Genomic DNA, 15648 nt, shown 5'->3' on the forward strand with positions numbered 1-15648 from the left:
TGTTCTTTGATTGGAAGAATCAATATTGTGAAAATGACTGTATTACCCAAAGCAATCTACAGATTCATTGCAATCCTTAACAAATTACCAATGGCACTTTTTACAGAACTAGAACAAAAAATCTTAAAATTTGTATGGAGACACAAAAGACCCCAAGTAGCCAAAGCAGTCTCGAGGGAAAAAATCGAAGCTGGAGGAGTCAGACTCCCTGACTTCAGACTATACTACAAAGCTACAGAAATCAAGACAATATGGTACTGGAACAAAAACAAAAATATAGATCAATGCAACAGGATAGAAAACCCAGAGATAAACCCACACACATATGGTCAACTAATCTATGACAAATGAGGCAAAGATATACAATGGAGAAAAGACAGACTCTTCGGCAAGTGGTGCTGGGAAAACTGGACAACTACATATAAAGGAATGAAATTAGAACACTCCTTAACACCATACTCAAAAATAAACTCAAAATGGATTAGAGACCTAAATGTAAGATGGACACTGTAAAATTCTTAGAGGAACACATAGGAAGATCCCTCTTTGACGTAAATCACAGCAAGATCTTTTTTGATCCACCTCCTAGAGTAATGGAAATAAAAACAAAAATAAACTAATGGGACCTAACAGAACTTAAAAGCTTTTGCACAGGAAAGGAAACTACACACAAGATGAAAAGACCACACACAGAATGGGAGAAAATATTTGCAAATGAACCAACGGACAAATGATTAATCTTCAAAATATATAAACAGCTCATGTAACTGAATATCAAAACACAAACAATGCAATCCAAAACTGGGCAGAACAGCTAAATAGACATTTCTCCAAAGAAGACATACAGATGGCTAAGAATCACATGAAAAGCTGCTCAATATCACTAATTATTAGAGAAATGCAAATTAAAACTACAATGATGTATCACTTCACACCAGTTAGAATGGATATCATCAGAAAATCTACAAACAACAAATGCTGGAGAGGGTGTGGAGAAAAGGGAAACCTCTTGTACTGTTGGTGGGAATGTAAATTGATACAGCCACTATGGAGAACTGTATGGAGTTTCCTTAAAAAACTAAAAAATAATTACCATGTGACCCAGCAATCCCACTACTGGGCATATACTCTGAGAAGACCATAATTCAAGAAGAGTCATGTACCACAATATTCATTGCAGCACTAATTACAATAGTCAGGACCGGAAGCAACCTTAATGCCCATCGACAGATGAATGGATAAAGAAGGTGTGGTACATATATGCAATGGAATATTACTCAGCCATAAAAAGGAACCAAATTGGGTCATTTTTCGAGACGTGGATGGATCTAGAGACTGTCATACAGAGTGAAGTAAGTCAGAAAGAGAAAAACAAATATCGTATATTAACGCATATATGTGGAACCTAGAAAAATGGTACAGATGAACCAGTTTTCAGGGCAGAAATTGAGACACAGATGTAGAGAACAAATGTATGGGCACCAAGGAGGGAAAGTGGCATGGGGAGGTTGTGTGATGAATTGGGAGATTGGGTTTGATATATATACAGTAATATGTATAAAATGGATAACTAATAAGTACCTATTCTATAAAAAAATAAATAAATTAAAATTCAAAAAAGAAAACAAGTAACAAAATGGCAATAAGCATGTGCTTATCAATAATCACTTTAAGTGTCAAAGGATTAACTCTGTAGTCAAAAGACATAAGGTTGCTGAGAGGACTGAAAAAAGGAAACAAGATCCATGAATATGGTGCTTACAACAGACTCACTTAGAGCTGAAGACACACAGAGATTGAAATTGAAAGAATGGAAAAAGATATTTCATGAAAATTGAAACAAGAAGAAAGTGGGGATAGCAATATTTATTGCAGACATAGTAGACTTTAAAATCAAGTATATAAAAAAAGACAAAGAAGTACATTATATAATATTAAAGGGATGAATATAAGAAGAGCATATAATATTTGTTAACATATGTGGACTTATTATAGGAGCTCCTAAATATATAAAACAAATATCAACAGTAATAAAGGGAAAAATTAACAACTATACAGGACCAGTAGGGGACTTTAATACCACATTTACATCAATGAACAGATCATCCAGACAAAATTAATAGGAAGTATATCCTTAAATGACATACACCAGCTGGACTTAATAAATATCTACAGGGTATTCCATCCAAAAGCAGCAGAATACACATTCTTTTCATGTGCATATGGAACATTCTCCAAGATAGATTTAATTCTATACCACCAAACAAGTCTCAACAAATTTAAGAGAAAAGATATTAAACATTTTGTAAATCAGGGATATAAAACTATAAATCAATTACAGAAAGAAAAATTGCAGACACATGGAGACTAAATATTTGCTACTAAAAAATGAATAAATCAAAGAAAATCAGAAAATAGCTTGAAATAAATCAAATTGGAAACATATCTTTCCAAATCTGTGGGTTGAAACAAAAGCTGTTCTAAGAGGGAAAATTTTAGCAATACAGGCCCACCTCAAGAAACAAGAAAAATCTCAAATAAATAAGTTAACTATCAAATAAAGGAACTAGGAAAAGAAGAAGAAACAAAGACCAAAATCAGCCAAAGGAAGGAAATAACAAATATCAGGGAGGAAATAAATATTGTAGAGACAGAAGGAAAAAAAAGAGAAAAATATCAATGAAAACAAGAGTTGTTTCTTCAAAAAGATAAGCAACATTGATAAACCTGCAGTCAGGCTCATGAAGAAAAAAAGAGAAAAGACTCAAATAAACAGAATAGAAATGAAAGAGGAAAAATTAGGACTGATACCACAGAGATACAAAAAGTCCTATGAGAATATTATGAAGAGTTATATGCCAAGAAGTTGAACAACCTAGAAGAAATGGACAAATTTCTAGAAAAACACAGTCTTCCAAGGTTGAATCAGAAAGACACAAACAGTCTGATGAGACGGTTTATTAGTAATGAAATTAAATTTATTAAAAAATGAAAACAAAACTCCCAGCAAGCAAAAGTCCAGTTCCAGATGTTTTCACAGGGGAATTTTTCCAAACATATAAAGAAGAGTTAATACCTATCCTCCTCAAACTATTGCAAAAAATTGAAGAGGGAGTTCTCCTAAATTCATTCTTTGAAGACACTATTACCCTGAAAACAAAACCAGAACAAAGCACACACACACACAAAATTACAGGTCAATATATCTGATGGATGCAGAAGTAAAAGCTCAACAAAATATTAAGAAACCAAATTAAACAATAAATTAAAAGGATCATAAAACATGATCAAGGAGGATTTATTTTAGGGATGCAAGAATGGTTAAATATCCTTCAATCAATCAATATGTTACACCACATTAACAAAGGAAGGATAAAAATCACATTACCATCTCAGTAGACACAGAAGAAGCATTTGACTCAATTCAACAACCATTCATGATAAAGCTCTCATCAAAGTTGGTATAGAGAAAACTTATCTCACAATAATATAAGCCATTTATGACAAACCCACAGTTAACTTCATACTCAGTGGTGAAAAGCTGAGTCTTTCCTCTAAAATCAGGAATAAGACAAGGATGCCCATTCTCACCGTTTCTATTTAACATAGTAATGGTAGCCCTAGCCATAGCAATCAGACAAGAAAAAGAAATAAAAGGCATCCAAGTTGAAGGGAAGAAATAAAACTGTCACTATTTACAGATGACATGATACTATATCTAGAAAACCCTAAAGACTCCACCCAAAACCTATTTGAACTAATAAATGGATTCAGTAAATTTGCAGGATACAAAGTTAATATATAGAAATCTGTTGCTTTGTATACATTAATAATGAATTATCAGGAAGAGAAATAAAGAAAAAAATCTCATTTAAAATAGCATCAAAAGAATAAAATACCTAGGAATAAACTTAACCAAGGAGGTAAAAACCTATAATCTGAAAACTATAAAACATCAGTGAAGGAAATTGAAGATTATACAAAAAAATGGAAAGATATTCTGTAATAATTAATTGTAAGGGTTAATACTGTTAAAATATCCATACTTCCCAAGGCAATCTACAGATTCAAGAAAATCGTACACCCCCCCCCAAAAAAAGCAGGGTAGCTATTCTTAGACAAAATAGTCTTTAAAAATGGTAAAAAGAGACAAAGAAGATCACTATATAATGTAAAGGGGTCAATACATCAAGAAGATAAAACAGTTGTAAATATTTATGCTTCCAGGATCAAAGCACCTAAACATATAAAGCACAAAGTAACAGAGCTAAAAGGAGAAATAAACAGTAATATAATAATTGTTGGTGACTTTTTAATCCCACTTTCAAAAATGAATAAACCGTCCACACAAGAAATCAATAAGCAAACAGATTTGGACAACAGTATAGAAAAAATATATCTGAAAGACACAGAATATTCTACCTGATAATAGTAGAATATACAATTTTCTCAAGTGCATATGTAACATTTTATAGGTTAGACTATATGTTAGGACACAAAACAAGTCTTCAGAAATTCAAGAAGATTGTATCATACCAAGTGTCTTCTCTGACTACAATGGTATGACACTAGAAGTCAACAAGAGGAAAATGGAAATTGAACAATATTCTTCTGAACAACTAATCAATTAATAAATTAAAGGGGAAATTAAAAAGTATCTTGAGATAAACAAATATGGAAACACACATAACAATATTTGGGAGATGTTAGAAAAACACTTATAAGAGGGAAGTTTATAGTAATAAACACCTAAGTTAAGAATCAAGAAAGCTCCCAAATGAAGAGCCTAACTCTATGTTTTAAGAAACTAGGAAAAGAAAAATAAATTGAGTCCAAAGTGAGAAGAAGGAAGTAAAATTAATCATTAGAGCAGATAAAAATAAAATAGAAAATAGGAAAACAATAGAAAAGATTAAACAAATTAACAGCTGGTTCTTTGAAATGATAAACAAAATTGGAAACCATTAGCCAGATGAACCAAGGATAAAACAGAGAGGACCCTCTACCGAGACGGAAGCCTTAGGATTCCCTGGGAAAAGTCTGGCATGCACCAGTTTCCAGCCTTCCCAACAAGTTGTTGGATTCTGTTGCACCATGGGAAAAACCCCAGCCATCTCTGGGTTCCAGCTAAATCTCCCCCCAACCAACTGAGGCAGCAATCCCTGGTCTGCCCTGGGAAAAACCCTGGTCCATACCAAGTGCTGGTTCAAGCCCTCCTGCCAAGATGGTGGCTCCTGATGTACACTGGGAGAAGGCCTGGCCCATGCTCACTCCAGCTCGATCCCTCCCACTAAAGCTGTCAGACACAGAGTCTACATCAGGATGTTCCTACACAAGGCCATGCCTTCAAGACTGAGAGAGGTTATAGTTTTGCTTTATTCATAGAACAAAACACCAAAAGTCAAACAAAATGAGAATAGAGAAGAATTTATTTCAAATGAAAGAACAAGATAAACCCCAGAAAAAAAACCCTAATAAAATAGATATATGTAATTTACATGATAAAACTTAAAGCAATGGTCATAAAGATGCTCACTGAATTCATGAGAAGAATAGTGGAACATAGTGAGAACTTCAATAAAAAGTTAGTAAATATAAAAAAGAACCAGTCAGAGCTGAAGAATACAATAACAAAAATGAAAAAAATTAGAGAGATGGAATCAACAGCAGATTACATGATACAGGAGGATGCATAAGTAACATGGAACAGAGTTATGAAAATCACTCAAAAGAATAGCAAAAGTAAGGAAAATTTTCATTTTTATAACATATTTATTGGAGTATAACTGCTTTACAATGGTGTGTTAGTTTCTGCTTTATAAAAAAGTGAATCAGTTATACATATGTTCCCATATCCCTTTCCTCTTGTGTCTCCCTCTCTCCCACTCTCCCTATCCCACTCCTCTAGGTGGTCACGAAGCACCAAGCTGATCTCCCTATACTATGAGGCTGCTTCCCACTAGCTATCTATTTTACGTTTGGTAGTGTATACATGTCCATGCCACTCTCTCACTTTGTCACAGCTTACCCTTCCCCCTCCCCATATCCTCAAGTCCATTCTCTAGCAGGTCTGTGTCTTTATTCCTGTCTTGCCCCTAGGTTGTTCATGACCATTTTTTTTCTCTTAGATTCCATATATATGTGTTAGCATACGGTATTTTTCTCTTTCTGACTTACTTCACTCGGTATGACAGACTCTATGTCCATCCACCTCACTGCAAATAACTCAATTTCATTTCATTTTATGGCTGAGTAATATTCCATTGTATATATGTGCCACATCTTCTTTATCAATTCATCTGTTGATGGACACTTAGGTTGCTTCCATGTCCTGGCTACTGTAAATAGAGCTGCAATGAACATTTTGGTACATGAACATTTTTGAATTATGGTTTTCTCAGGGTATTGATTAGCTCTAATAGTTTTCTGGTAGCATTTTTACAATTCTCTACATATAGTATCATGTCATCTGCAAAGAGTGACAGATTTACTTCTTCTTTTCTGATTTTGATTCCTTTTATTTCTTTTTATTCTCTGATTGCTGTTGCTAAAACTTCCAAAACTATGTTGAATAAGAGTGGCGAGAGTGGGCAACCTTGTACTGTTCCTGATCTTAGTGGAAATGGTTTCAGTTTTTCACCATTGAGGACAGTGGTGGCTGTGGTTTTGTCATATATGGCCTTTATTATGTTGAGGAAAGTTCCCTCTATGCCTAATTTCTGGAGGGTTTTTATCATAAATTGGTGTTGAATTTTGTCGAAAGCTTTCTCTGCATCGATTGAGATGATCATATGGTTTTCCTCCTTCAATTTGTTAACATGGTGTATCACATTGATTGATCTGCATATATTGAAGAATCCTTGCATTCCTGGAATAAACCCCACTTGATCATGGTCTATGATCCTTTTAATGTGCTGTTGGATTCTGTTTGCTAGTATTTTGTTGAGGATTTTTGCATCTATGTTCATCAGTGATATTGGCCTGTAGTTTTCTTTCTTTGTGACACCTTTTTCTGATTTTGGTATCATGGTGATGGTGGCCTCGTACATTGAATTTGGGAGTGTTCCTCCCTCTATTATATTTTGGAAGACTTTGAGAAGGATAGGTGCTAGTTCTTCTCTAAATGTTTGATAGAATTCACCTGTGAAGCCATCTGGTCCTGGGCTTTTGTTTGTTGGAAGATTTTTAATTGCAGTTTCAATTTCAGTGCTTGTGATTGGTCTGTTCATATTTTCTGTTTCTTCCTGGTTCAGTCTTGGAACTTTGTGCATTCCTAAGAATTTGTTCACTTCGTCCAGGTTGTCCATTTTATTGGCATAGTGTTGCTTGTAGTAATCTCTCATGATCCTTAGTATTTCTGCAGTGTCAGTTGTTACTTCTCCTGTTTTATTTCTAATTCTATTGATTTGAGTCTTCTCCCTTTCATTTTTGATAAGTCTGGCTAATGGTTTGTCAATTTTGTTTATTTCTCAAAAAACCAGCTTTTAGTTTTATTGATCTTTGCTACTGTTTCCTTCATTTCTTTTTCATTTATTTCTGATCTGATCTTTATGATTTCTTTCCATCTGCTAACTTTTGGGTTTTTTTGTTTTTCTTTCTCTAATTGCTTTAGGTATAAGGTTAGGTTGTTCATTTGAGATTTTTCTTGTTTCTTGAGGTAGGTTTGTATTGCTATAAACTTCCCTCTTAGAACTCCTTTTGCTGCATCCAATAGGTTTGCTGCATCCCATCATTGTGTGTTCATTGTCATTTTTTTCTAGGTATTTTTTGATTTCCTCTTTGATTTCTTCAGTGATCGCTTGGCTATTAAGTAGTGTAATGTTTAGCCTTCATGTGCTTGTATTTTTTACAGCTTTTTTTCCTGTAATTGATATCATCTCATAGCATTGTGGTCGGAAAACATATTTGATACAATTTCATTTTTCTTAAATTTACCAAGGCTTGACTTGTGACCCATGATATGATCTATTTCAGACAATGTTCCATGAGCACTTGAGAAGAATGTGTATTCTGTTGTTTTTGGATGGAATGTCGTATAAATATCAATTAAGTCCATCTTGTTTAATGTATCATTTAAAGCTTGTGTTTCCTTATTTATTTTCATTTTGGATGATCCATCTGTTGGTGAAAGTGGGGTGTTAAATTCCCTACTATGATTGTGTTACTGTCAATTTCCCCTTCTATCGTTGTTAGTATTTGCCTTATGTATTGAGATGCTCCTATGTTGGGTGAATAAATATTTACAATTGTTATATCTTCTTCTTGGATTGATCCCTTGATCAATATGTAGGTCCTTCTTTGTCTCTTGTAATAGTCTTTATTTTAAAGTCTATTTTGTCTGATATGAGAATTGCTACTCCAGCTTTCCTTTGATTTCCAGTTTCATGGAATATTCTTTTCCATCTCCTCACTTTCAGTCTGTATGTGTCCCTAGGTCTGAAGTGGGTCTCTTGTAGACAGCATATATACAGGCCTTGTTTTTGCATCCATTCAGCTAGTCTATGTCTTTTGGTTGGAGCATTTAATACATTTACATTTAAGGTAATTTTCGATACATATGTTCCTATTCCCATTTTCTTAATTGTTTTGGGTTTGTTATTGTAGGTCTTTTCCTTCTCTTGTGTTTCTTGCCAAGAGAAGTTCCTTTACCATTTGTTGTAAAGCTGGTTTTGTGGTGCTGAATTCTCTTAGCTTTTGCTTGTCTGTAAAGGTTTTAATTTCTCCATCAAATCTGAATGAGATCCTGCTGGGTAGAGTAATCTTCGTTGTAGTAGGTTTTTCTCCTTCATCACTTTAAATATGTCCTGCCAGTCCCTTTAGGCTTGCAGAGTTTCTGCTGAAAAATCAGCTGTTAACCTTATGGGGATTCCCTTGTGTGTTATTTGTTGTTTTTCCCTTGCTGCTTTCAATATTTTTTCTCTGTATTTAATTTTTGATAGTTTGATTAAATATGTGTCTTTGCATGTTTCTCCTTGGATTTATCCTGTATGGGACTCTCTGTGCTTCCTGGAATTAATTAACTATTTCTGTTCCTGTATTAGCGAAGTTTACAAATATAATCTATTCAAATATTTTCTCAGTCCCTTTCTCTTTTGCTTCTTCTTCTGGGACCTCATTATTTGAATGTTGGTGCATTTAATGTTGTCCCAGAAGTCTCTGAGACTGTCTTCTGTTCTTTCCATTCTTTTTTTCTTTATTCTGCCCTGCAGTAGTTATTTCCACTATTTTACCTTCCAGGTCAGTTTTCCATTCTTCTGCCTCAGTCATTCTGCTTTTGATCCCTTCTAGAGCATTTTAAATTTCACTTATTGTGTTATTCATCATTGTTTGTTTGCTCTATACTTCTTCTAGGTCCTTGTTAAACATTTCTTTTATTTTCTTTATTCTATTTCCAAGATTTTGGATCATCTTTACTATCATTATTCTGAATTCTTTTTCAGGTAGACTGCCTATTTCCTCTTCATTTGTTAAGTCTGTAGGTTTTTGCCTTGCTCCTTCATCTGCTTTGTGTTTTTCTGTCTTCTCATTTTGCTTAACTTACTGTGTTTGGGGTCTCCATTTCTCAGGCTGCAGTTTCATTGTTCCCATTGTTTTTGGTATCTGTCCCCAGTGGCTAAGTTTGGTTCAGTGGGTTGGGTAGGCTTCCTGCTGGAGAGGAGTATTGGCTGTGTTCTGGTGGATGAGGCTGGATCTTGTCTTTCTGGTGTGCAAATTAATGTCTGGTGGTGTGTTTTTTGGTATCTGTGGCCTTATCATGATTTTAGGCAGCCTCTCTGCTAATGGATGTGGTTCTGTTCCTGTCTTGCTAGCTGTTTGGCATTGGGTGTCCAGCACTGTAGCTTGCTGGTCATTGAGTGAAGCTGCATCTTGGTGTTGAGATGGAGCTCTCTGGGAGAGTTTTGCTATTTGATATTATGTGGAGCTCTCTGGGAGAGTTTTGCTATTTGATATTATGTGGAGGTATTTTGGACCAGTGTCCTGAAGTTCGCTCTCTGACCTCAGAGCCACAGCCATGATGCTTGGCTGGAGCACAAAGAGCCTTTCATCCACATGGCTCAGTACAAAAGGAGAAAAAATAGAAAGAAAGAAAGAAAGAAGATAAAATTTAAAAAATAACATAAAATTAAGTTATTAAATTAAAAAATAAAAAAAAATATTATTAAGAAAAAAAGTTTTAAAAGTAAAAACAAAAACAAACGGACAGAACCCTAGGAGAAATGGTAAAAACAAAGCTATACAGACAAAATCACACACAGAAGCATACACATACACACGCACAAAAAGAGAAAAAGGGAAATATATATATATATCTTTGCTCACAAAATTCACCTCCTCAATTTGAGATGATTCGTTGTCTATTCAGGTATTCCACAGATGCAAGATACATCAAGTTGATTGTGGAGATTTAATCTGCTGCTCCTGAGACTGCTGGGAGAGATTTCCCTTTCTCTTCTTTGTTCACAAAGCTCCCGGGGTTCAGCTTTGGATTTGGCCCCACCTCTGCATGTAGGCCACCTGAGGGCATCTGTTCTTCACTCACACAGGACGGGGTTAAAGGAGCAGCTGATTCGGGGGCTCTGGCTCACTCAGGCCAGTTGGAAGTAGGGGTACAGATGCGGGGTGAGCCTGTGGTGCCAGAGGCCGGTGTAACGTTTCACCAGCCTGAGGTGTGCCGTGCGTTCTCCCGGGGAAGTTGTCCCTGGATCACGGGACCCTGGCAGTGGCGGCTGCACAGGCTCCCGGGAGGGGAGGTGTGGAGAGTGACCTTTTCTTGCACACAGGTTTCTTGTTGGCAGCAGCAGCAGCCTTAGCGTCCCATGTCCATCTCTGTGGTCCGTGCTGATAGCCGTGTCTTGTGCCCATTTCTGGAGCTCCTTTAAGCAGCGCTCTTAATCCCCTCTCCTTGTGCACTAGGAAACAAAGAGGCAAGAAAAAGTCTCTTGCCTGTTCGGCAGGTCTGGACATTTTCCCCAACTCCCTCCTGGCTAGCTGTGGCTCACTAGTCCCTTCAGTGTGTGTTCATGCAGCCAACCCCAGTCCTCTCCCTGGGATCCGACTGAAGCCTGGTCTCAGCTCCCAGCCCCTGCCCACCCACAGCGGGCAAGCCTCTTGGGCTGGTGAGTGCTGGCCCACACTGTTCCTCTGTGTGGGACTCTCTCTGCTTTGCCCTCCGCACCCTTGTGGCTGTGCTCTCCTCCACGCCTCTGAAGCTTCCCCCCTCTGCCACCCACAGTCTCCTCCCATGAAGGGGCTTCCTAGTGTATGGAAGCCTTTCCTCCTTCACAGCTCCCTCCTGCTGGTGCAGGTCCCATCCCTATTCTTTTGTCTCTGTTTTTTCTTTTGCCCTACCCCTGGGGAGTTTCTTGCATTTTGGGAGTTCTGAGGTCTTCTGCCAGCATTCAGTAGGTGTTCTATAGGAGCTTTTCCACATGTGGTTGTATTTCTGATGTATTTGTGGAGAGGAAGGTGATCTCCATATCTTACTCTTCCACCATCTTGAAGCTCCTCCAAGGAGAATTTTTTAAATGAGTATAGTTTAAGGGACCTCTGAGACAACATCAAGCATCCTAACATTCATATGATAGGGTCCCAGAAGAAGAATAAAAAGAGAAAAGACAGAAAACTGATAAAATAATGGCTGAACAGTTACTGATCCTGGGGAAGATAAAAGTTATCCAGGTCCAGGAAGCACCAAGTCCCAAAGAAGATGAACACAAAGATATTAACAGCAAGACATAGTATAATTACAAGGGCAAAAATTAATGGAGAGTTTTAAAGGAACAAGAGAAAAATAATGTTATCACATACATGGGAACCCACATTAGGTTATCAAGTGACTTTTCAGCAGAAACTTTCCAAGCCAGAAAGGAGTGGCATGTTATATTTGAAATTCAGAAAGGAAAAACATGAAACAAAACAGCTACACTACAGCCAAGCATACTATATATATATATATATATATATATATATATATATATATATATATATATTATATACAGTGTGTATATATATATATACAGTATATACAGTGTGTGTGTGTGTGTGTGTGTGTGTACATATATATATATATATATATACTTGCCAAGAATACCTGGCCCTGGCAACATTATCATTCAGAATTGCAGAGATTAAGTGTTTTCCAGACAAGCAGAAACTAAAATATGTCATCCCCACTAAACCAGCCTTACAAGAAATTTTAAAGTGTTTCTTAAATTGAAAAAGTAAATGCCATAACTAGGAAAAAAAAAACATGAAAAAAAATCTCACTGGTAGAGGAAAATATATAGGAAAGGCAGTGGATTAACTACTTTAAAAGCTAGTGTGAAGGTTCAGATAAAAAAGTCATAAAATTGACTACAGTAAGTAGTTAAGCAATACACAAAATAAAATATGTAAAATATGATATCTAAAACAAATGGTATGTGGGGGGCTAAAAAATATAGGGCTTTTAGAATGTGTTTGAACTTAAGTGATTATCAGCTTAAAACAAATAACTCTCCATATATGTTGATATATATGAACCTCAGGATAACCACAAACCAAAAATCTGTAAGTTGTACAAAAAATAAAGAGAAAGGAATCCAAGCATAACACTAAAGCAAGTTATCAAACTACAAGTGAAGAGGAAAAAAACAAGAGAGAAAAACTGCATGAATGGCTAGAAAACACATAACAAAACGGCAAAAAGTACATACCTGTCGATAATCACTTTAAATGTAAATGGACTAAATGTTTCCATCAAAAGACAACAGTCAGCTAAATGAATAAAAAAAGCCCAAAACACACCTATATGCTGCTTACATTTCATTTCAGAGCTAAAGACACCCAGAGACTGAACTTGAAATTATGAAATAAGATATTCCATGCAAATAGAAATGAAAACTAGGGTAGCAAAACTCATATCAGAAAAAATAGACTTAAAACGATAGCAAAAGAAAGGCATTACATAATGAAAAATGGGTCAATTCAAGGAGGGGATATAACATTCATAAATATTTACGCACCGTACACAGGACACCTACATAGAGCAAATATTAACAGATATAAAGGAAGAAATTAACAGTAATACAATAACATTGGGGACTTTAATATCTCACTTACATCAATGAATGTATCATATAGACAGAAAGTCAATAAGGAAATATTGGCCTTAAACGACACCTTAGCCAGATGAACTTAGTAGATGTATACTGAACAGTCCATCAACTAGCAGCAGAATACACATTCTTCTCAAGTGCATAAGGAGCATTTGCCAGGATAGATCACATGCTATGCCATAAAACAAGTAAAAAAATTTTAAGGAGATAGAAGTCATATCAAGCATCTTTTCTGACCACAATGGTATGAAACTAGAAATCAATTACTGGAAAAAACTGAAAAAAAAATACATAAACATGTGGAGATTAAGCAACATGTTACTAAACAATGAATGGGTAGACAGAGGAAATCAAAGATACCTTGAGATGAATGAAAACACAACTTTTTAAAATCTATGAGATACAGCAAAAGAATTTTTAAGAGGGAAGTTCATAGTGATGCAAACCTACCTCAAGAAATAAGAAAAATCTCAAGTAAATAGCCTAATTTTATACCTAAAGAAAGTAAAAAAAAAAAAAAACCAAACAAGTGCCAAATTTAGTAGAAGGAAAGAAATCATAAAGATCTGAGTGGAAACAAATTAAATAGAGATTTAAAAAACAGCCATGAAATTATCAATTAAACTAAGAGATGATTCTCTGAAAAAATAAGCAAAATTGACAAACGTTTAGCCAGAGTCATCAAGGAAAAGAGGGCCCAAATAAATAAAATTAGAAATGGAAAAGAAGTCACAATCAATATCACAGAAAAAACAATCATAAGAGACTACTACAAACAATTATATACTAACAAATCAGACAACTTAGAGGAAATGGTCAAATGAGTAGAAGCATACAATCCTCTAAGACTGAATCAGAAAGAAATAGAAAATCTGAGCAGACTGATTTCTACTAATGAAATTGTATCTGTAATTAAAAATCTCCCAACAAACATAAGTCCAAGACCATATGGCTTCACAGGTGACTTTTACCAAACATTTAAAGAAGAGTTAATATCCCTGTAATTCTATTTCTGTTTTGTAGATAAGTTCATTTGTACCTCCTTTTTTAGATTCCACATATAAGTGATATCATATGATATTTGTCTTTGTCCTACTTACTTCACTCAGTATGACAATCTATAGGTCCATCCATGTTGCTGCAAATTGCATTATTTCATTCTTTTTTTATGGCTAATATTCCATTGTATATATATACCACATCTTCTTTATCCATTTCTCTGTTAATGAACATTTAGGTTGCTTCCATGTCCTGGCTATAGTAAACAGTGCTGCAATGAACATTGGAGTGCATGTATCTTTTTGAATTACGGTTTTCTCCAGATATATGCCTAGGAACGGTATTGCTGAATCATATGGTATCTCTATTTTTAGTTTTTTCAAGAACCTCAATACTGTTCTCTATAGTGGCTGTACCAGTTTACATTCTCACCAACAGTGTAGGATGGTTCCCTTTTCTCCACACCCTCTCCATCATTTATTGTTTATAGTTTTTTTGGTAATGGTCATTCTGACCAGTGTGAGGTGATACCTCATTGTAGTTTTGATTTTTTTTCTCTAATAATTAGTGATGTTGAGCATCTTTTCACGAAATAGAGTTACAGATGTAGAAAACAAATTTATGGTTACCAGGGGGTAAGTGGGGGAGGGATAAATTGGAAGACCGGGATTGACATAGACACATTATTATGTGTAAAATAAATGACTAATAAGGACCTACTATATAGCACAGAGAACTCTACTCTATGCTCTATAATGGCCTATATGGGAAAAGAATCTAAAAAAGAGCGGATATATGTGTATGTAAAACAGATTCCCTTTGCTGTACAACTGAAACTCGTACAACATTGTAAATCAATTATACGCCAATTAAAAAAACCCAAAATACCTAAAAATAAAATAAGCTATAGGGATATATTATACAGCATAGGAAATATAGCCAATATTTTATAATAATTATAAATGGAGTATAACCTATATAAATTGTGAATCATATTGTACACCTGTAACTTATATAATATTGTACATCAACAATACTTATTTAAAGAATAAAATAAAAAAGTTTCTTCTCAAACTGTTCAAAAAATTGAAGAGGAATGAATGCCTCCAAACTCATATAAGGTCAGTAGTACCATGATACCAAAAACAGAAAAAGACACTGCATAATAAATAATAAAAATTATAGGCCAATATCCATGATTAACATAGATGCAAAAATTCTCAAGAAAATATTAACAAACTGAATTCAACAGTATCTTAAAAAGATCATACAACATATTCAAGCAGGATTTATCCTAGGGATTGAAGAATGATTCAATATTTGCAAATCAATGATATGATACACCACAACAAAGGATAACAAAACAAAGAATAAAAATCACATCATCATCTTAATGGATGTAGAAAAAGCATTTGATATAATTCAACATCAAGTCATGATAAAAACTCTCAATAAAGTGGGTATAGAGGAAACATACCTCAACATAATAAAGGACATATATGACAAAATCACAGCTAATATCACAGTCAGTGGGGAAAGATGGAAGCATTTC

This window comes from Lagenorhynchus albirostris, chromosome 12 (genome assembly GCF_949774975.1).
Source record: "Lagenorhynchus albirostris chromosome 12, mLagAlb1.1, whole genome shotgun sequence".
NCBI classification, from domain to species: Eukaryota; Metazoa; Chordata; class Mammalia; order Artiodactyla; family Delphinidae; genus Lagenorhynchus; species Lagenorhynchus albirostris.